The sequence below is a fragment of the Megalobrama amblycephala genome, linkage group LG1 (assembly GCF_018812025.1).
Source record: "Megalobrama amblycephala isolate DHTTF-2021 linkage group LG1, ASM1881202v1, whole genome shotgun sequence".
Lineage (NCBI taxonomy): Eukaryota > Metazoa > Chordata > Actinopteri > Cypriniformes > Xenocyprididae > Megalobrama > Megalobrama amblycephala.
In genome coordinates, this window is record NC_063044.1 from 67,878,651 (window position 1) to 67,901,765 (window position 23,115).

General features: G+C 37.7%; 1 long non-coding RNA gene across 1 annotated transcript; it reads right to left on the reverse strand.

The window, feature by feature from the left end:
- Positions 1–12,491: 12,491 nt before the first annotated feature.
- LOC125249100 lies at positions 12,492–14,205 on the reverse strand. The gene is made up of 3 exons (XR_007180498.1): positions 14,121–14,205; positions 13,837–13,890; positions 12,492–13,742 (listed from the first exon to the last, which is right to left on the reverse strand). It is a non-coding gene; the product is annotated as an uncharacterized LOC125249100 (long non-coding RNA).
- Positions 14,206–23,115: the final 8,910 nt, after the last annotated feature.

The following is a 23,115-nucleotide window of genomic DNA, read 5'->3' on the forward strand; positions in this document are numbered from 1 at the left end:
AACTGGAATTTTTTACAAGAAGTGGATGATCGCTGGTTTCTCCACAGTCACACGACAGGTAAAACCAGACGACTCTCTACAGCAGTTTCCAGTAAGTCACATTATATTGGGTAAAACGAAACCCTCTTGTTACATCAAGATAAAAACAATGAGGACCTTTGAGTTTATAAAATGTCCACTCTTCCCACAATGCTTCATAGTTTTAAATCCCAACATAATTGAACATTAAACACACTAAATTCTCCCTTTTTCTTATCTTGCCCAAAATCATTTAACTGTAAAATAATAATTAATTTGAACATTTTATCCTCTCATATTTAAGTCCCATGCAAAGCACAAAGTAGTCAACAGCAAAAACAAACCAACAATATTTTTTTAAAGTGCTTTCAAGACTTGATACAATAATTAAAAGGAAGGAAATCAAGTTTAAAAGAGAAACAGTTCTGTTGAGTAAATTACAAATAATGTGACAAAATCTGTGTGTTCCCCCCCCATGTGCTTTTATGAACAGCAGATTATAGATTTATATCCGAAGTACAGCTCCCCCAAAATAATGTGACTTACTGGAAACCATTTTTTTTTAAACGTGCCAAATTAAACGGACATGCAGCCACAGCTTCTTTTTCAAGTATCAACTACTAAAATCTTTTCTTATTTCAGCAATGAGTATGATTGAATTTCACTGAGGTTGATCAATGTTTTCACTAGTGTTTGTTAAGGCCGGAACACACCAAGCCGACGCTGACAAACTAGTGGCGACGAAAGCAGACTGTGGGGTTGGCTCACGTTGGCAGCGTCTGTGTCCAAAGTTGCCCTGACACACCAAACCGATGCTCGACAGCCGACAGCCAAGTAGCACGTCCGTTCTGTGCCTGCGTGAGATGAAATGCCCTTCTGAACCAGCAGGTGGCAGTAGCTGAACAGCCAATCAGGGGTGAGTTTCCCGAAAGCATCGTTAGCCAACTATGGTCGTAAGTCCCATTGAACTCTATTGGTAACGACGGAACTTGCGACCATAGTTCGCTTTGGGAAACGCACCCCAGAATGATCAGATGGCCCGACGAGCTCCAACGCCAATTCAACATGTCAAATCAGCCGAAGAAAAGCTGACGAGGACCAACTTCAGCCGACGGTGCGGAACACATTGAGAAAACTTAGTCGGCCGACGAACAAAAAACTGCCAGACGGCCGACCGTCAGTAATGTGTATGAATTAATTTCTCTAAGATTGATCAATGTTTTCACTAGTGTTTGTTAGAGTCTTTTCAGCATGGGTGTACTGGCCATCGGGCAATTCTGACAAAAGCCAGAGGGGCCGTACCATATTTTTTTAATGTGGGCTGGTCAGTTTTATTTTTAACATATATATATAACTAAACTGTTTTTACAGGCCGACTGTAGATACTGTTGCTATGACCAACAAGCCATGCCGCTGTCACGCCACACATCATGTTCTCTCAAAGTGAAAAATACATTGGAGCAAAGAGAACACTGACAATGCATCGACAGACGAGAGTGCAGGTCACTTTTGATATAAAAATATAAAAGTCTCAAAGTCTCAAATTTTATAATTTTTAAAGAAATTTAAACAATAAATACCATTTTGTGGCTCTTTAATGTGTCTTGACAGATTGCTGTAGCACCTCAGGTTAAGCGGCCTGTGACACTACACACCATTTTTCAAGTTCAAGTCCACCGACGTTAATCTAGTAACACCCCTGACTGCTTTGTCGAACATAAATGTGGATACAGTGTTATGATTGGTTAGATCACCTGTCATTTAAACTCCCTGCGAAGGGTCAATTGGACAGTCAGTCAAAATCAAGGAACAGAACTCTTTTCAAAGGGTTTAAATTCGGCTGCTGCAGCGTAGGACAGTTGTGCCATAGAGGTAAGAAAAAAAGAAAATACAGCTAGCTCAAGTCATTTTCATGCTACTTCTGCCACAGTTGTAAGCTTAGTGTACAACCCCTGTATATTTTAAAAAGTCATTGCTTTTGTAATAAATGGTTACAAGTGTTAGCTAGCCTGTTATTGAATTACATGACTGAATAATATCAGCAGATACTGTGGGATTTAGGGTAAACAGACTGCTGTAAGCCACTTGCAATATAGTCTAACATGTCAAAAACGTATAGCAACACAGGTGAAAAAAGTTAACATTTGTAGAACACTTATGGGTTCATGTGTACTACAAGTGGTAACTAAATACTTATTCATGGTGTCTCAAAATAGCACCTTTGTGTACACTTAAATGTTCTTAAGATTATCTTAAGAAGTACTAAAGAATGTTTTTAGTATTTTAAGTGCAAAATTAGTGTGTGAAAACAATAGAGCACTTTAAGTGCATAATGGAAGTGTACTTTCTTCACCTGGGAGTGTGCGTGTCCATGGGTGGGGTTGTGTGGGTGTGGTAATATGGGCTGGTGTGGCTACAGTGCCAGGGCTGAATTTTTGTCCCAGTCCACCCCTGCTTTTCAGTAATGCGAATGAATTTCACTAAGGTTGATCAATGTTTTTCATTTCACTAATGTTTATAAGCAGCTTTTCAATAATTATGGCCTATATGGCCCCTCATACTTCTTTCATCTTGAGTTGATTTCATCTAAGGCTGTGACTGAAGTCAGTTGCAGTTTCTGTGTTTTTCTTTCCTTCAGTGATTCTGCTTGTTACCAGCAGGTGTTCATCACTAATGCTCAGTCATCACTTAATTAATCACTTAATTTCTTGACTGCAATGTATATCTTTCTTTAGTGAACTCAACTGAAATAAGTTAAGAGTACTCATAACTATTGGTTTCTAAAAATTAAACAAATTAGGGTAATCAGTGTTGTCAAATGTTATGAGTTAGCTTAACTTATTGGATTTAACTTTGTGTGATATTGTGAGCTAGCAGTAACTGCAAGCGCTCTGGGTTCATTTAAATTCTGTAATTTCAGTGGTTTTACTCAATATAGTGACATTTCAGCTATATAAATTATTTGAATGCAGTGTTAAGTTTAATTGTTTATTAAGATATATCTTTGTTTCCATGGACTGAGTTAAAATAAGTTCAGAGTTCTCATAACTATTGTTTTATATATATATATATATATATATATATATATATATTAATTAATTATATATAATTAAATGAGTTAGCTGAACTTGTTGGGTTCTATAGTTCATAAATGTAGATTATTTAAATACCTCCTCTGTTTATTATCTTCAGAAATGAATTGGAACATTTCTCAAAAGCCCAACGTCAAAATGCAATAAATCTCTTTGTGATATATAATGGACGGCAGTGTTTCTCAACTCCAGTCCTCGGGACCCACTGCTCTGCACATTTTGTATGTATCCCTTATTTAACACACCTGATTTAAATCATCAGCTCGTTAGGAGAGACTGCATAAACTGAACTGAGTGTGTCAGATAAGAGAGACATACAAAATGTGCAGAGCAGTGGGTCCCGAGGACTGGAGTTGAGAACCACTGATGTACGGTATAAATTATTTTGCCACTCTTTCTCCCTCTTTTTATTATAAATATTTTTCATCTGTCTTGGATTTGACCTTGTTTGGAGATGTTTAAATGAAGCTGAGAAACAAAACACATATTCTAATAGAATACATTGTGATTTAGTACATTTTAAACTCTTTTAACTTTTTTTTTAATTTGAGGGGGAAAAAAAGAATAGCATTTTTTTTTTTTTGTTAATTTATCTATATCAGCACTGGAGTAAACAGTGATGTAATCGTCCAGCTCAGTTCAGTTCGCATAAAATGGTGTCGATGCAGGCAGATCAAAAACACTGTTGAATATCAAATGTCAAGTGTCCCCAACTAAGCAAGCCAAAGGCGACAGCGGCAAGGAACCCAAACTCCATCAGGTGACAGTCTATTGCCCTGCTTATAAAACAGTTGGTGCTTTACCTTGACAGAGAATGAACCTGTCAGAGGAATGACTTTCATAATTCTAACCTGCACATGTATACACATATATATGGCCAAAGTATGATAAAACCAGTTTGTACAGTCAACTGTTCATATTTCTAAACAACATGAATTCATGTTGATTCTTGTGTTAATAGGTTTCTGGGCCCGGAGGAGTGTAGAACCATTGAAACAGTGTGTAGTCATGTGTACTGCATAGTCATGATCCTTTGAAAAAATTAGAAGAATGAAGTAGAAATGTGGAAATAGATGATCGCTGACAGTCACACGACAGGTAAAACCAGACAACTTTATACAGTTGTAACGATGTATGCATGGAAGCTGAACAAAACAGGAGAATCAGGTTCCAAAAAAAGCAGGTTTAATTAATTCCACTTCAAAAAGCAGGCAAACAGTTATTGCAAACGAGATAATGACACAGCTTAAACAAATGAACTAATGATGATGGTTACCATGGAAACAAGGGAGTGGAGGGAAACTGTGGCCTGCTGCATGAAGCTAGTTGAACAAACTCTGAGTTTCAGAGTAGGTTTAGAGTTGACAAATCCAGATAAATCCAAACAGGTTAAGATCAGGATCAGATGTTGCACAACGCTTGGTAGAAACTTTCTCTGTCAACTCAGGTTTAATCCAGGGCTGTGTTCAGCCCCGACAAAACGTTTTTTAAACCGAAACGGTGGTGCACTAAACGCCCTGTTCTGATGACGTATGAGTTGCAACTATGGCAGCTGAGAAGGCCATTCTTTGTGTTCTTTTTGAAGAATTTTCGGAGCCTGATGAAATCGATATGAATACATGTTTAATACGCTCGATGTTATAGTCACTGCCTTTGGCCTCCAGAATAAAAGAGAACACATTTGTAAACGACTTTACTTGTGCGAGCTGTCTCTTTAATCCAGCGTGGTTTATATACATGCTGCTGCTGATTGGGCTGACATTTTTGACACACCCGCCAAACAAGAGAAAATGGATCTCAAACCCGTTGCACACCGTTTCCAGGTAACATGTCGTTCAACCCAGAAACCGTAGCAAAACGCTGCACACCGGTTTCATCTTGAACGTGCCCCAGAGTTTGTGATTAACTCTGAAGTGTGTGCACCTGAAAGTGTGACACGTGTGGCAAACAACCAATCATACGAAACATGCAGAGCGTCCGTCTGATTCACTTCTCTTCTGAAAATTAAGAGATCATTATGAAAAATATCATGAAATTAAACGCATTTACAAGGCAGGAAAAAACTGATGCAGTGAAAGTTTGAGAAGGCAGCTGACAGAAAATACCTGACTATATCAATGCAAGTGAATCAAAAAAATATGCCTAAAAATTTATAATATAGGCTAATAATTGATATTAGATTCACAAAGAGCTCAAATGAACACACATAAGCTTAATTTGTTTAAAAGCTTGATAGCCTATATTAATGCATGTATTATGTTTATATCAATTTAAAAGCAAAGTTAAATATTGTCAAGTAATATAATAAATATATGTATATGAATTATACATAATTAATTCATATAATAAAAATATAATAAATAATTAGCAGCAAAAGATGAGGAATTTTGTCTCTAAAATGTTTTCACTATAAACTGATTTAATTTGGAGCGACAGATACAGGGAGAGTGGCTTTATTGTGTAACCCCCTCTACCGAGGTCCCACTCACCCCACTCGGCGCGGGCCTCGAACCTGGGTCTCCGGCGTGGGAGTCGGACACTCTAACGAGGCTAAACGCTGCAACTTCTAACATCAGTCGCTAGAGCATCTCTTGAGATCAGGGGAGTGAGGTTTACACGCACAGCTCCCACCAGCCTTCGTCTACAACACTTGCATCAGATACATGTCACTTTACTCACAGCTAATTGGTCTCTCATGGGGGGTTCTCATGCTAAACATGGCCAAAGTTTAAAAAAAACATGGCTCTACCAAATACACTCCTTCAGGGTTTGTATAAGTTTCGGAAACTTTTTTTTCCGAGTATGGCCCTGTATGACATCATAAAGGGCATAATTCCTTTTATGGGCACTCCTCCCGGAAGAACGCACACACACATCTAAAAGTATCCGAGAGCAAAAGCGCGCCCATGTGCGAGTTTCGTTCGGGTTACAGAGGTTTTGTTTTAGACCACAAAATCAACAATGTCACCAAATAAGTGTTTTTTAGTCGTGAGGGAAAGATAACCTTGTTCAGCTTCCCAAAGAACCCAGCGTAAAGGGAACACTGGAAGCAGTTTGTTTTTCCAGGGCAGCAACAGAGTCAGTCATGCAAGTGTGTTTGTTTGTTCGCGGCATTTCAGTAACTAATGTTTTAGAAATAAGGCCCAGTTCAGTGCTTGATTTGCAGATTAATTGAAACTGAAAGCTGGAGCAATCCCAATATAAAAGATCCCAGTCATGATTCAGACCGCAAGCGGTAAGTAAAACTGTATCAAATGTCTGTACAGTGAATCAAAAGGAATAATGCGATGATGTATCGTGTGTATAAATACATTTGTTTAGCTGACCACAATAAGTGTCCATTTGTTTATTCTAAAACCACTCTGTGCTCGTGACTCTTTAGCTCCGCCCATGGCACACCTCCAGGAGCTCGACTGTTTTCGGAAAAAAGCAGTACAGCTGTATCTGTCTTTTATAAATCTGATAAAACTGAAGACTCTTCGGAGAAATAAAGGATAAAATACTACTCTACTCAAGATTAACATGAGATTGGCAGAAATTGGGTGTCTTATGTACATATTGATGTTCGATTATTTTGGGTGAACAATTTCAATAACACTGGTTTAGCATTGTGGGAAGGGTGGAGCTTTTATAGACTCAAAGATCCTTATTGTTTTCACCTTGACAAGAGGGTATTCCCCCAATATAATGTGACTTACTGGAAACCGTTGTTTCTGTAGAGAGTCATCTGGTTTTACCTGTCGTGTGACTGTGGAGTAACAAACGATCATCCACTTCTTGTAAAAAAAAAATCCTTCCTGCCTTTCCCCAGAACACAAGATATTTACATTCCCCCATCACACAAGACTTTGCATCACAAGAAATTGCATCACAAGATGCTGCGTCAAAATTAGTGCCCCTTTCGGAGAAGGTGGCAACTACTGCCAAACATATGTCCTTGGACTTTGAGAAAAAGGCTACAGAATACAGTTTGAGCATGGTCCCCTGTATTTCAAAGTGTGGTATCCACTACTGTGAAACGGAACAGGCGCACTTATTGATACAAGAACTTCAACTCTGCCGGACTAAGGGGCCATAAAACATGTAGAACATGTTCTCCTCCCAGACAGACAGGTTATTACAGCCGCTATTTTCTGGTTTCCAAAAAAGTTGGAGGGTTGCTTCCAATTGTAGACCTTTGAAGTCTAAACCATTCTCTCAGAACATTTAAGTCCAAAATGTTGACAGTCAAATGATTGTGACTCAAATTTCACACGAAGACTGGTTTATCACAATTGACCTCAAGGATGCGTATTTTCATATAGAGATTCTGCCACAACACAGGAAGTTACTGAGGTTTGCTTTCGGGGGTTAAGCTTACCAACATTAGGTTCTTCCATTCGTCTTAGCCTTGTTACCTCACATATCGCATCTTAAAAATATGTCTAAACTACGACATATGCTCTCAATGACAAATGCAGAACAGTTAGTTCATGAGTTCATGACCTCAAGGCAAGATTGCTGTAACGCTCTACTGGGTGGTCGCCTGCTCGCTTGATAAACAAACTCCAGCTGGTCCAAAACGTAGCAGCTATGGGTTCTTACCAAAACCAGGAAGTATGACCATATTAGCCCGGTTCTGTCAACACTGCATTGGCTCCCTAGTAACCCTTTCACGCGTAAGTTTTTCATGGCGACCGTTATTTAGAACACATCACTTTATTGTTTCCATGGTGATGCGTCATAGCTTGTTACATGACACACACCGAAGCCACAATAGCGCAGTATGACTGATGATCTGCTTTTATCTAATTTTTCCTTTAGTCGAAATATTCACAAATTTGTTAACTATAGCATGAAATATCTGATATTCTGATTGTCAATGTGCAAGTGGATGTGTTTTGCTGTTTAAACACCTTTATAAGGATCACGTTAGTTGAGCTATATGCGCGATGGGTGCCGGCATGTTAGTTTGTGCTGCAGGACAGAGAATCAGATCTGATTTAAAACACACAAATTCATTCACTTCTCCAAAAATACATGAAAGTAAGTGAGCCGGTGAGCTGGGAGAAGAATAGAGTAAGCTTTAAAGTTACTTACAAAATGTGTATCTGATATGAATAAAACATGTCGTCTAATTATAATGGAAAGGATTGTTATTGCCACTTCTAGACATCAGTGTGTATTTTACAAACTCTAATTGTTTTGTTAGTACTTATGTGTATTTAAATGTCTGAAGCCTAAAATAAACATTATGTGGTTCAAAACACTGCATAATTGTGATATATGAAAAGTGCTGCATGCATCCGTCTCTGGTTTAGCGCCAGCCAAAGCGTGTAAGCACATTTAAATTTGGCAAATATTTTTTCGTTGCCTCAGGGCAACGTTGTCTGACAATGGTATAGAATCATAGACAAAATTATCATCAAAATCAAATTTAAAAAAAAAAAAAAAAAAAATCAAGAAATCATTAAGTTAAAAGGGAAAAACACCTGAAAGACATTGATATATTGAATTTGATACATGCATAGGTCTGTATCATGTAGTGTGCTATACAATATAATATAATTCATGTAATAAGATTTCACTCCGTACAAAACTTCAAAAAGCATTTCTTCTCTGCTGTGACATAGTGGTGTATGTTACAATGTTTGCACATCGCTTTGGGTGTTCCTGCGCACCCAGGAATCTTGCATCTTCCCATCTTATAACACATTGTTGCCAGTGTGAGGTACTCTCTAAAACCTCCTTGAAAAGTACCCCTTATCGCACAATATTGCCCTGAGGCAATGAAATGAAAAACTGAATTTCTGAACATGCAAAATAAAAAATAACTTCATAAAACTTGACTAAAGGCTTCTCTACACCTTCATACACACACACACACACATATTTTTATGTAAAGTTCATGTCATTTTAAATAAGATTACTAAAGCAAATAATATTGCTTTCTGCTCCTGTGAGGATGTGTCAGAACAGGACGTCCCACCTCTTAATGGTGCTTGATATTGACTCCAACACCTTACTGAACTGTTCTTTGGTACTTTCTCGACCTTTCTAATTGGTTGTAATCATTTAAAGAAAAAATTACTAAACACAGGGGTTAAGAAAACTTTCTGTTGCCTGAGGGCAACGCTGTGCTGTAGAGGGTTAACTACACAGATAATTAACTCAAATGACAGACAGCTGTGATGACGAGTGCAGTGTACATGATGACTGATTGTGACAGAATGAAAACCAAAACAAACAGAACATGACAGTGACTGATCATACGCTCCAGTGACCAGCCAAGACTGATCACACCAGTGTGATCGTATGCATCAAAGGGTTAAACAATGTATAGACTTTAAATTCTTGCTAATTACTTACAAAGCACTTAATGGTTTAGCTCCCCAGTACCTGAGCGAGCTCTTAAAGCATTATAGTCCTTCACGTTTATTGCGATCTCAGAATTCTGGCCAGTTGATAATACCTAGAACAGTGTTTCCCAACCCTGTTCCCGGAGGCACACCAACACTGCACATTTTGCATGTCTCTCTAATCAAACACACCTTATTTAAGTCATCAGCTCATTAGTAGAGACTCCAAGACCTGAAATGGCTGTGTCAGACAAAGGAGACATGCAAAATGTGCAGTGTTGGTGTGCCTCCAGGAACAGGGTTGGGAAACACTGACCTAGAATATCAAAATCAACTGCAGGCGGTAGATCCTTTTCCTTTTTAGCACCTAAACTTTAGAACAGTCTTCCTATCACTGTTTGGAAAGCAGACACACTCTGTGAGTTTAAATCTAGACTAAAACGCATCTCTTTAACCTGGCATACACATAACACATTATCAATTTATATTTTCAAATCCGTTAAAGGATTATTAGGCTGCATAAATTAGGTCAGCTGGAACTGGGAACACTTCCTATAACACCAGAAGTACTCGTTACTCGTTAGCATCTACGCTCTCTCTGTTTATCCCGAGGTGAAAAAAAGTACAGTTCTATAATTTACTTAAAGTGCTCTATTTTCACTCACTAATTTTGTACTTAATATACTAAAAATTCTTCTTTAGTACTTCTTAAGATAATTATAAGTGTACTGAACTGTGCTATTTTGAGACACCATGAAATATGAACTAAAATATATTATCTATTTATTTAGTTACCACTTGCTGCTGTTGCCTTTGGCTTGCTTAGTTGGGGACACTTGATATTCAACAGTGTTTTTGATTTGCCTGCATTGACACCATTGCATGCGAACTGAACTGAGCTGGGGCGCATTTCCCGAAGCGAACTATGGTCGCAAGTTCGGTCGTTACCAATAGAGTTCAATGGGACTTACGACCATGGTTCACCAATGATGCTTTCGGTGTAAAGCTGCTTTGACACAATCTGCATTGTAAAAAGCGCTATATAAATAAAAGTGACTTGACTTGACTTGATATGCACAATGCATGGATGCAGCTCTGGCTCGGGTGTGACTTCAGGGCATCCCCATTTTAACTTACATAGAGGACTGGCTAATTTTGTCCCAGTCCCAAGAGCTTGCGCTTCGACATTGGATGCCGTCATTGCTCATTTTGTATATAAGAAAAGCGTCCTCTCTCCTGCCCAGAAGACAACGTATTTAGTGGTTGTATGGGACTCAGTCACCATGCGGGCACATGGACCACATGGGCACACACGTGTGGAGTCTATCTTAAACACCCCGAGCGATATTAGGCAAGGTCAGGAAATTACTTTCCATCACTTTCAAAGAGTTCTAGATCTTATGGCAACAGTGGTACCTTTGGGCCTTCTACACATGAGACAGTTACAGCTGTGGCTCAGAGCCAGCAGATTTCATCCAAGATTTGCATTGCAGGATTTGCATTGCAGGATGCTAATGACAGATGCTTCCCTGTCAGGCTGAGGTGCGGGCTTAGATGGCCATCCAGCCCAAGGGGTCTGAAGAGGCTGTCATCTCGACTGGCACATCAATTGCCTGAAATTGATGGCTGTATTTTTGACCCCTAAAGTGTTTTCTTCACCAGTTACAGTTTTTTTTTTTTTCAAATGCTAACAAGCATTGTTCAATAGTGAAGCCACATTTTCAAAACTCTTCACACATTCAATGAAACAGTCTATGTGAAAAGTCTATGTGGACCAAAATGTGAATCGTTTTTTATTGCTTTCACACAAAGTGCATTGTGAAGAGGCGTGTTGGTAAAGGCTCTCATCACAAGAATGATGGCTCAGCCACAGTAGCACTTCAGTGCAAGGATTTTTATTTTATTTTTCACTCTAAACCGTGTACAAAAATCCAAAGATACAGCAAAAAAAAAAAAAAAATCAATAAAAATTTTAAATAAATAAATAAACAAACAAACAGAAAAACATATATTTACTCTGAGTTCTTGGCTGAATTTCCTTCTATTGAAAGGTTTTCCACAATCCTCAGTTTGACTTCTAATTGCATCCCTCAGACCGCACCGCACAGACCGTCTCGTGAGTGACTTCTCTTTCACATTTTTTGTTTAAAATGTCAAATACAAACAAGGTTCTCTCAAAATCACACAATTCACATAAATAGCAGGCAACGTTACAGAAATTGTCGGCCTATGTGTATATTATAGCTCGCTGAGGGCGAAAACTGTGGTAATGCAGGACTGTCAGTCAGCGGCTGTGGGCGGGGCCTGTGGCTAATGAGACGTCACATTAGCACCATGTCTGAAAACAGAGATCCTGCAGCCGCTCTTAAGATGCTGCAAAGTATACTTCGGCTGTCCACACATCCACCCCGTCTGCGTGTAGCCCAAATTTTGAGACCGGACAGTGCGCTTGCAACAGCACATGCGCAAGCAGGACAGAAGAGTCCACTAGGTGGCAATAACGCACAGTACTGAGTACGGTGTGCAGTCGTCAAAGAAGAGTGTAGAAAGAGTGATTCAAAAACAACACTCTTGAATAGGGCTGGGCGATATATCGCATGCGATTGTCACGCGCATTTCGCCAGTAAAGCCGGTTCCCTGATTACCACTAAATCGCCATCACCTGCTTTCAAATGTAGCGGCATTTAATAGACAGAGCCGTAGTTCACTGACAAGCTACGCAATATCGCGTTCATTATCGCAGATGAATCGCCTTCGATAATGAACATGATATGTCTATTAAATGCCGCTCCATTTGAAAGCAGGTGATGGCGATTTAGCTGTAATCAGGGAACCGGCTTTACTGACGAAATGCGCGTGACAATCGCATGCGATATATCGCCCAGCCCTACTCTTGAAACAAGGTTTTAATTCTTGATGACTTGGTGGATTTTCTGAACTATGTTGCAATGGTGGATGCACTATTTTTCTTCTCCGATCATGCCCAGCGAATGTCCCGTTGATGTTCCAATGTCTGGTAGAGTATAGAAAAAAATTGGTCATCCGCGGTTGAGTTTAATTTGAAAGATGCGCAGACACGACTGCGAGCGAGATGCATCTGGGCGCAGAAAGTGAAGTATACCCGTGCCTTCAGCTCTCGCAGTACTTTGATGCTATACGTCACAGTCACATGGTGTCGCGCTGCATGAAGTCGAACAAGCCTAAAGACATCATTATTTTTTTTTATTTGAAAACTGAGTTGAAAACTGTAAAATAAAATAAAAAGAATACATAAAAAACATTACATGGTGAATGTCGAGTCCAATTATTTAACATGAGATAATCATGCAAAATGTTCACACAAATATACTGAGACATAATTGCTAAAGATCTTTAACAGTAGTCTGGATGTATTCTGAACAGAACCATAAATTTAATATATGTAAAAAATAATATGTTAAGAAATACAGTTACTTCTTCGACACAAAACAGCATAATCAAAACGAATCAAACTTGACAGACAGAGCCTATTATTAACATAAGTGATGTTAATATAATGGAATGACACGGCAAAATAAACATGTGCTACCGTTGTTCTTCAGAACGGAAACTGAATGATATAAATTTAAGCTGTAGAATATAAAATGACCAATAGGGGGAGCAAAAACACTAAAATAGGCAGAACCAGAACATGAAATGTCATTTTTTTATTAATTGAACTGATCACAGATAGTCATTTATCTCTTTAGTTCTGTTCTGGGTCTAAACAAACACAGATTCAGTAAAGCAGCTCTAAAAGAGTCATTATCAGCTCAGTTTGATTCAGTGTTGATTCAGTTCAGTAACAGCACAGTTTTCCAGTGGAAGTATCACTGGCAGGTAGAAGAACAAGTAAAACTGCATAGATAAGAAAATATGTTATATCTTATTTGAAAATAAGAAACTTACGTCATACAGAGTTGTATGATAATATGTTTGCTATAAAAATTGTTTACAAAATTGTTGCAATTGTTTAAAAAAATAACTTGCTGAGATTTCAAACACCAGAAATGAAGAAACTGGCATCAGTATTTCATTATTTAGTGCAGAAAAGCGAGTTGCAAATGCCTGATATCCCTGAGTTTGTGATTTATACTGTAACAGATGTAGACGACAGAGACGCTTCAGTCCTGAGTCAATAACAAAATGACCAGAGAATCATGTTGATCCTGATCATCCTCTGGACACGGAGCCATTGAACTGATCAGATTCAGAGTGATTCAGTGAATCAAGAGATTCAGATCTGACCTTTATTTGGACACCAGATTCAGGATCCCTGTGAGAATTAGATTCATTTAAACATTAATATTCATAAAGCCTAAAACATCATCAGCCCTTAAATGTGATTCAGTCTTAGGTAATTCACTCACCTGTTTCCTGAATCATTGCACTGATGGACAGACGGTGCTGCCTTTGGAAAACATCTGAACACAGAATAACACTTATTAATGTAATATTATTATATTCATCTTAGTATGTCCATGTATTCAGAGAAATGTTATAGTTTAGGCCAGATGTTTTCAAAGTGAAATTATAATTATGTTTATTTACAGATGAACAACAATATTGTGTTCATTACTGACACTCATATTCATAAAAATATTTTAGTTTTAGTCTTCATGACTCTTTCTGACACAATTAAAGTTTCTCTCACCTGAAGATCCTTTTCTGCAGTATGAAACACATCAAGATGATGAAGATGATGATGACGATAACGATGAAGAGAGCAAACAGCCACCAGAACTGATCTATACAAGTGATGAAATATCAAATCAGCTGATGTGAAAGAAAGATGAATCAATATTAGAGTTTAAAGGGTTTAAAGCTCTTGATGTTTGACCTGAGTGCTGGAGAGACGGAGTCACTTCATCCAGAACATCTTTAAAACACACAATGATCACAAATATGAGCCAAAATGACAGAAAACATACTGGATTGAGTGAATGAGAGACAGTTTATCAGCTGAAACTCACCTGGAGTCACTGCAGTTTCATTCCTCACTGGAAAACACATTCACACTCATCAAAATCCCAGTGTTAAATTAAAGGATTAGTTCACCCAAAAATGAAAATTATCCCATGATTTACTCTCCCTCAAACCATCCTATGTGTACATGACTTGTATATATACGAACACGACGAACACAGTCAGGGATATATTAATAAACACCCTGACGCTTCCAAGCATATGACGTAGTATGTAGCGTAGAAGTTACGCTTTAGATATAAGTCGAATCTGTATGGCCGGAGGCTAGTTATTTTACACTGAGGATGGCTTGAGGGTGAGTATATCATGGGATAATTTTCATTTTTCAGACACCTGATGATAGAATCACTGAAGGAAAGAGAAACACAAAAACTACACCTGACTTCCGGCCACAGCCTTATGCGGAGTTCACACTGCACGATTTTAGCCGATTTTCACTAGCCAACAGATTTTGCAAAATCACTGACAAATGCCCAAAATTGGAGGTGAATGCTCGTTCACACAGTGTGCATTATCAAAGACACGATCTGAGAGAATCAACAATGTGTGATTCAAAATCCTGCTGTGTGAAATGTGTTCTGACTAAAAATGGCATTGCCGATGACCTACAGCCAATGAGAGAGCAAGATACAGGGCAGCGGGAAGTTTGGGGAGGAGTTAGAGACCAGAATATCACAAGAAAAGGCTCCTTCTTGTTCTATTTGGACCTAAGAAACACAGGAAAGTTTCTTTTTCTCTTTTTCACTGTAAATCAGTGCACAGACTATTTGGATCGAAAGCTTTTTGCCGGCTACTTTTTAATAACGATTCCAGTCTTGCGTGAGAACTCTGATCTCGCGTTATTTCCTTATCACTTCTCGTGTGTTTGGTTGTGAAACGTAGTTTGTGGACCAGACAGAGTGTCAGCGAGTTTTCCTATATGTGAAACCCCCTGTCGCTGATCCATCATGCAATGTGCACACAGCAGTGACTGAACGCTATAGCAGATAGTCATGCAGTGTGAAAAGGACAGTGATTTGATGACTTCGTGCTGTGTGAACTTTAAATGAAAACAACTGAAAAGACATTAAATCTCTCTTATTATAAACCAGACTGACTTTATTTGTAATTTGTTTGCAATTGTTTTTGAGTATTAACAGAGGTTTTGATGTTGATGTTTTATTGAAAATGTTTAGTCACCATTATGGTGATCAGTGTTTCTTTTAGCTGGTCACTTTGACTCAGAAAAAATGAAACAGAAAAAATTGTTACAAAGGAAGCCAGACACAAGGATGAACAGATGATATAGTTTTCATCATCATAAAGTAGAATTTGTTAATTTCATCATGAACAAAAGTGGTTATTCCGTTATTAAATTATTTTCACCAGCAATATTTTCTTACCACTGATCAGACATTCTGATTTATATATATTGTGGGAAAACATTTTTTAGACACACACAAGCATCTTTTAACACCCAGCTGGTGGTTCCCATATAAACACTGAGTGGTGTAATTTAACTTGAAACAGAGAAGATTCAGTTCAGCACAGAGTTTGATCTGAATCTCTTAATATTCTCTGTTCATGCTGAGAGTTGAAATGTTTCTCTCACCTCTGAACATGGTCACATGACTGTAATGAATCTGAAATAAAAGAAAGAATCATGTTGTTCATGAAGGATCAATGCTTCAGATGCATCTGTACAGGTAAAAATATAATCATCAGTTCTGTGTGTTGAGAGAAAAATCAAAATCATTTTACAGATTTCACAGAATCGCAGATGATCTCATGATTCAGATTCACACAGCGAGAAGTGACGAGACGATCCGATGAGACTGAAATAACAGGATCAATCAGTGTTTCAGGAACTGATGGATCTGCGATCTTGAGTCCATCCTGATCAGATCAAACACAAGACAATCAAACTGTCAGCAACAGAAGATGAAGAAACGGAGGTAACGTTCACAAACAGTAGTGCACAGAATGACTTGAAACACTGATCTGGGTAAACAACAGTCATTTTCTTTGATTTGTGCTGCTGTCACCTCAAATGATTTGCAATCGTTCTGTTGAAAGACACAGTGTCTTGTGTGTTGTTCAGTGTGTTTGTGTCTAATGGGATACGCACTGACTGCACTATCGCCAAATGAAGTGCTCCAGTCAGAGAGAGGAGCAGGAGGGATTTCATTTGCTGCAAAACTTTTAGGCCTTTTTTGAAAATGTCTCAGTGGATGTTTGTGAAAAACAAACAAACAAACAAACAAAAACCTCACATAATCAGTCACATTTCACACACACTGTTATTCCTATCATTACAGGGACTCTCTGTAGACGTAATGGTTTATATACTGTACAAACTGTATATTCAATCCTTACACTAACCCTAAACCTAAACCTACCATCACAGAAACTTTCTGCCATTTCACATGCTTAAAAAACATCATTCTGTTTGATTTATAAGCTTGTTTCCTCACGGAGACCTAAAAAATGTCCCACAAGGTGAAAATTGACTGATATTACTATCCTTGTGGAGACATTTGGTCCTCATAATGTTGGGAACACCAGCACACACACATTTTACAACACTAACATGTTAATTTTTCTCTTATTCTCTCTTCATTTCTTCACTTGTTAGTGTACACAGAAACAAACAGTCACCTCTGAATACCAGCTCTGCTCACAGTCAGGATTGAGGGTTTGATTGAAGACGACAGAAGAAACCACATACAGAAACCCCAGAGAGGTCTGAATCTCTCCACATGATACTGAGATGTTATTCATGATTCTGTGCTGGAGGAAAAAGGAAGCGGTTGTGGTTGTGATCTGCAAAATCGACAGAACCAACATTTACACTCGTCAAATGACCTTTATTTTTATAAAATAGAAATTCTATTATTTCTTTTACAATATTAAAGAGAAAATAACAGAATCAGCTTTTATTTAGTTTCAGAACATTATGACATTTATCAGATTTATTAGCTTCTTTACACACATTCAAAACAAACAGTCCACATATGATCAGAGCTCAATAACAAGCATCAGTCAAGGCCAATTTAATTCAGTCACATTGTTTTTGTGAATATTTTACATTTGAAGCCTGTAAGATGGTTATAAACTTGCTACTCATAAAAACTGTAATGAAAAGTATTTCTTACCTGAAGTAGATAGTCTGAACGATGGGAGCAGAGAGCTGATGCTGAATGAATCTCCTCCGGAGAGAGGCTGTATTTGAAGCGCATCACATGAGTGACTTTGTGGTGAAATTAGACAAAAGGAAGCAGCAGATGCACCACTCTTCTAACACCAATGCATGTTCACACACCCAAATACATCCTTGTTTATATACTATACCTAGACCTACCTGCCACAGGAACCTAAACCTTCTGTCAGCAACAGAAGAAACGGAGGAAACGTTCAAAAACAGCTGAGTATCAGGTGAGTATCTGAGCACACAGAATGACTTGAAACACTGATCTGGGTAAACAACTTTTCTTTGATTTGTGCTGCTGTCACCTCAAATGATTTGCAGTCGTTCTGCTGAACTGCACTGACTGCACTATCACCAAATGAAGTGCTCCAGTCAGAGAGAGGAGCAGGGGGGATTTCATTTGCTGCAAAACTTTGCACTTACTCTAACCCTAAACCTACCCATCACAGAAAACTTTCTGCAGTTTTACATTTTTAAAAAACATCATTCTGTGTGATTTATGAACTTGTTTCATCACGGAGACCTAAAAAAGTCCCCATGGTCAAAATGTACTGGTATTACTACAGGTGCTGGTCATATAATTAGAATATCGTGAAAAAGTTCATTTTTTTATTGTAAATTATTTTAAAAAATGAAACTTTCATTTATACTAGATTCCCTACATGTAAAGTAAAACATTTCAAAAGTTTTTTTTTTTTTTTTTTTTTTTTATTTGTTGATTAGAGCGTACAGCTCATGAAAGTCCAAAATCCAGTATCTCAAAATATTAGAATATTTACATTCGTGTTTCACTAAATGACCATCCCTACAGTTTAAATGCCGGGTATCTCTTGTTCTTTGAAACCACACTAATGGGGAAGACTGCTGACTTGGCAATGGTCCAGGAGACAATCATTGACACCCTCCACAAAGAGAGTAAGTCACAGATGGTCATTACTGAATGTGGTGGCTGTTTACAGAGTGATGTATCAAAGCATATTAAATGCAAAGTTGACTAGAAGGAAGAAATTGGGTAGGCAAAGGTGCACAAGCAACAGGGATGACCACAAGCTTGAGAATACTGTCAAGTAAAGCTGATTCAAACACTTGGGAGAGCTTCACAATGAGTCGAATGAAGCCGGAGTCAGCGCATCAAGAGTCACCACACTCAGACATCTTCAGGAAAAGGACTACCAAGCCACTTCTGAAACAGAAACAACGTCAGAAGCATCTTACCTGGGCTAAGGAGAAAAAGAACTGGACAGTGAACAGTGGTCGAAAGTCCTCTTTTCAGATAAAAGTAAATTTTGCATTTCATGTTGAAATCATGGTCCCAGAATCTGAAGGAAGACTGGAGAGGCACAGAATCCAAGCTACTTGAAGTCTAGTGTGAAGTTTCTGAAGTCAGTAATGATTTGGGGGCCGTGACGTCTGCTGGTGTTGGTCCATTGTGTTTTATCAAGTGCAAAGTCAATGCAGCCATCTTCCAGGAGATTTTGGAGCACTTTATGCTTCCATCTGCTGACAAGCTTTATGGAGATGCTGATTTCCTTTTCCAGCAGGACTTTAGCACCTGCCCACAGTGCAAAAACCACTTCCAAGTGGTTTGCTGACCATGATATTACTGTGCTTTATTGGCCAGCCAACATACCTGACCTGAATCTATGGGATATTTTCAAGAGAAAGATGAAAATCAGTTGATCCAACAATATACAGATGATCTGAAGGCTCAATAGTGCCTCAGCAGTGCCACAGGCTGATCACTTCCATGCCACACTTCACTGATGCTGTAATTTGTGCTAGGAGCAAGTCATTTGCTGTAATATGTGCTGCCGACCAAGTATTGAGTGTACAAATGAACATACTTTAAAGAACTTGAACTTTTCTGTTTTGAAAATCCATTTTTTGATCGATCTTAGGAAATATTCTAATATTTTGAGATACTGGATTTTGGACTTTCATGAGCTCTTAGTATGCTCTAATCATCAAAAATTAAAACAAAATTTTTTGAAATGTTTTACTTTACATGTAGGGAATCTAGAATATATGAAAGTTTCATTTTTAAAAATAATTTACAATAAAAAAATGAACTTTTTCACGATATTCTAATTATATGACCAGCACCTGTATACTTATGCACACATTTGGTCCCTGTAACGTATAGGGAATACCAGTGTGTACGCACGAACACACACACAATTGTAAGCTGCTTTACACAAAAACATCTGCTAAATGTAAATCAGGTATTAATAAATATTAAGAAAACTGTCTCAAAAAAGTGTCTGAAAAAAAAATCACTTTTAAATATCAATATATCATAATATTTTACTTCAACCATTAAATACTTTCAACTGCATCAAGACAGATTTGCGGCATTTCTCTCTTTTAAACACCATCATAAACTTTAAAGTTCAATATACAACACTAAAAACAAAACAAAACAAAACAAAAAACCCTTGAGTCATGTGTCTCTGGTAGGTTTCACATCACTGTCACTGTGGTTTTTCTGATAGGAGGACAACTAAACCGTGGGTTGATTTACATCTCCTGCGGTTAAAAAGTAAGTGTTTGCACCCCATTGACAGAGACTTGTTTCATATCCTGAACGGATGCTTGTAGAAAAAGCAGTTGAATGGTGTGTTGTTTTTAAGGCCTTTTCACCGGGTTTATCAGATGTGTCAAATAAATCTTCTTCAGAATCATCATGACTGACTCAATTCAATAGTTTGATGTGAATCAGGACTACGGTGTACATATTAGGACTTCCTCACACTTCAGTCATACAAAGAAAAGGCATCATGCCTCAGACTAAAAGGCTTCAGGTCTCAGGAAAAACAACGTCAGGTGTCAGGTCTCATACAATTAGGCATCGAATAAAACAGCCTCAAACTCAAAGGCATCAGATGAAATGTACTTAATGTGATGTCACGTCCACGCAGTTTTCTGTTAAATGTTACACTAAGTTGTATAAAACATCTCCCACTGAGATTATTTTGAAAATTTTTATTATTCACTAGTTTTATTTGCATGTAGGCTATAAAACGTTAGCAAAATAACACATTGCAACTAGCTTCCATTGCAAACTATCGTGAACACATACGAAAATTAACCATGGCTAAAAGTGTTAACTATTAATTTTTTTTTTTTTTTTTTTTGTCAGATTGATAGTCTACTATTTGTATAACAATAATTTTACTACAAATACCTTAAACTATAGTGTAGCAAAACCATGGTTAATTTGTGGTTACCATGGTTACCTACAATAACTATTTTGTTTTATTTGTAGTAAAACCATTTTTCATTTTTATAAGAGATGTAAATGTTATTTATTTAGCACATTTCATACACAATGGTAATTCAACGTGCTTTACATAAAAAGGAAACAAATACATAAGAATAAAAATGGAATGCATAAAAAATAACAATAAAAACAGAATACCACTATCTGGATGAAAGAGTCACATTTACATTTTCATTCAGCCCGTTGCTGTTTTTCTGCAGACCAATGTGAAAATCGCCATCTTCTTTTCTTTTCTTATTCGCCAAGGGATTACATCAATAGCCTACATGAATACCATCAACAGATAGATTCTACATAATGAACATGCATGCATACACACCTTACATTAATTTGGGAATAGTAACAGTAAAGAAAAAGACAACTGAAGGACGGCATTACGATGGGATAGAAGCCAATAGAAAGTTAGGTTATACAAAAAAAAAAAAAAAAAAAAAAAAACATGATTCCTTTCAGTCTGATGCCCTGAAGCCTTTTTGTTGTATGACTGATGTGTGAGGAAGTCCTAATATGAACACCGTACAGGACAGATGTGTGTGTCTCCTTTAATGAAAGTCTGTAATGTCAATTCAGATTCTCATAGTGATGAATGTGTTTGAAGAAGTGAAACTCAGTTATCATTTCCTCTCCTTCATGTCACTCCAAACCTCTGTGTCTTTACTTCCATAGATTAAAACCACTAAGATTTAAAATATATCAGTCTTATTAAGAATCATCTGTCCATCATAAACATCATGATTACAGTAGAGTCGAAGTGTCTCTCTCACCTCTGAACATGGTCTCCATTCTCCAATTCAGTGTATAGTATTTATTATAACCATTGCATGACAAGGCTTTTATTGGAATAAGCATTTAAACTTTTCTGGAAAAATGTTAAGAGGGTCATCTTCTGTAATATATCATACGCCAATGTAATTATTCATTTCTAAAAGAGGATCTATGGACGTTTGTAAGCATTTCAGAAATATATGTATATTTTTCTTACAAAAACCCATGAATTTACTTCAGAAGGCCTTCATCATCCCACTGGAGCCGTATGGATTACTTTTATGATGGATGGATGGATGGATGCATTTTGGGGGGGCTTAAATCTAGGTAAAAAATACCTAGATTTTAAGTAGGTCTATACAGCTATATCAACCCAAAAGTAATAATATATGACATGCTTTAACTAAAAACAAAGAGAGAAAGACTTAAATTTGACACCATGACCTGACGCTGTTGAAGCTGATTTTAGGGGATTTTTCTCCCTCTTGTTTCAGAAGTGGGTGGCACTGAGTCAAAACAAACTAAACCTACTTGAGCAAAATCACCGACTCTAAACGAACTTCCTGAGCAAAAGACATTACACCACGTTTCGAATTATTATGCAAGTGATATGTCAGTAAGATTTCAGTACAATAAACATTCAGATTTTAGTTTTTCTAAGAAAATGTTTGTTTATTTATTTATCCATGTCTTTTTAGATAACTGGGATCAATCTCAGACAAAATAATTTGCCAGGACTATGGAAACCCTGCTAAGAGGTTGTTCCACGTTATTAAGCAAGTCACAGTTCTCATGCAATATGGGGAGGAAGAAAGATCTTTCTGAAGATGAAAAGCATGAAATGGTGCAATGATGTGCAAAAGGCATGAAAACAACTAATATTGTGTGAAACTGAATGGAGATTATCGAATTATCATAAGATTTGTGAGTGATTTAGAGGACAGCAGAACTCGGTCAGATAAAGGCTTATTAATGAAAGTTCCTATCAAAAAAATGTATTGTATTAAAAGGGCAGCTATAAAAAAGCCAGTGTTGAGCAGCAAACAGGTATTTGAAGCTGCTGGAGTCTCTGGAGTCTCAAGAAGCTCTCCATGCAGGCTGGCAGTTGTGCTTAAAGATGCATTTTAGACACCACTAACCAAACCTCACAAAGAGAAACATTTACAGTGGGTGTACAAATACATTTTCAAACAGTTTTATTGCTGTGGTGTTTTTTTGCAGCATGTGATAGTGCATAGTGCATTGTACAATAGTGCATTGTACTATGCACTATCCTCCTTTTTATACCATAGCTGAAAATGTCCAGTTATGAACTCCACATATCTTGCAAAAGTCATTTTAATACCCTCAGAGGCCCCATAGGGACCTTCCATCTCACTTCCCAGTATTCCAGCCCAAAGCATCACCCACCAGCTCCTTCCTGATGTCGCA